The sequence below is a fragment of the Citrus clementina genome, unplaced genomic scaffold, assembly GCF_000493195.1.
Source record: "Citrus clementina cultivar Clemenules unplaced genomic scaffold, Citrus_clementina_v1.0 scaffold_3, whole genome shotgun sequence".
NCBI lineage: Eukaryota > Viridiplantae > Streptophyta > Magnoliopsida > Sapindales > Rutaceae > Citrus > Citrus x clementina.
The window spans coordinates 18,306,854-18,307,462 of NW_006262339.1; the positions used below are offsets into that span (position 1 = coordinate 18,306,854).

Sequence of the window (609 nt, forward strand, 5' to 3'; positions counted from 1 at the left end):
ATTTAGCAGTCGATAACGATGCTATTTGTCGAGCAAGACCTTCAACCATCTCCTTGACTTCTTTGATTCCTGAAGTTGATTCGCCAATGTGAACCTCATTCACTCCTTTAATTCTTCTAGTATTCCTGAGTGATCGACTCCGTTGTTGGGAATTATCCGCTTGTCGCTGGAAAAACTCCCAAATTTCTGATGCACTTTTTGACATTAGCTCTCCTCCACTTGTTGCCATTAGCCATTCTTGCACATTCGGCAATAATCCCTCTAAAACGTATTGGCATTGGTGCCATTTCTCGTACCCATGATGTGGACATTTCAAGAGTAGCCCATTGAATCGCTCCCATGTTTCAAAAAACTGCTCGTCTTCTCTCTGAGTAAACTCTGAGATTTCCCTGCGAATAGCATTGGTTTTATGCACTGGAAAATATTTATTCAAAAATTTTTTTACCATTTGTTCCCATGATGCAATGCTATTAGCAGGCAATGTATTAAGCCATGAACGAGCTCTACCCTTTAAAGAAAATGGGAATAATCTGAGTTTAACATCATCATCTGAAAAATTCTCATATTTAAATGTTTGACAAATTGCATGAAAATCATTCAAATGATTAT

At 37.9% G+C, this 609-nt stretch overlaps 1 non-coding gene across 1 annotated transcript; it reads left to right on the forward strand.

The window, feature by feature from the left end:
- The first annotated feature begins 293 nt into the window (after positions 1 to 293).
- On the forward strand, positions 294 to 397 carry LOC112100443. Its single transcript, XR_002906815.1, has one exon. It is a non-coding gene; the product is annotated as a small nucleolar RNA R71 (small nucleolar RNA).
- Positions 398 to 609: the final 212 nt, after the last annotated feature.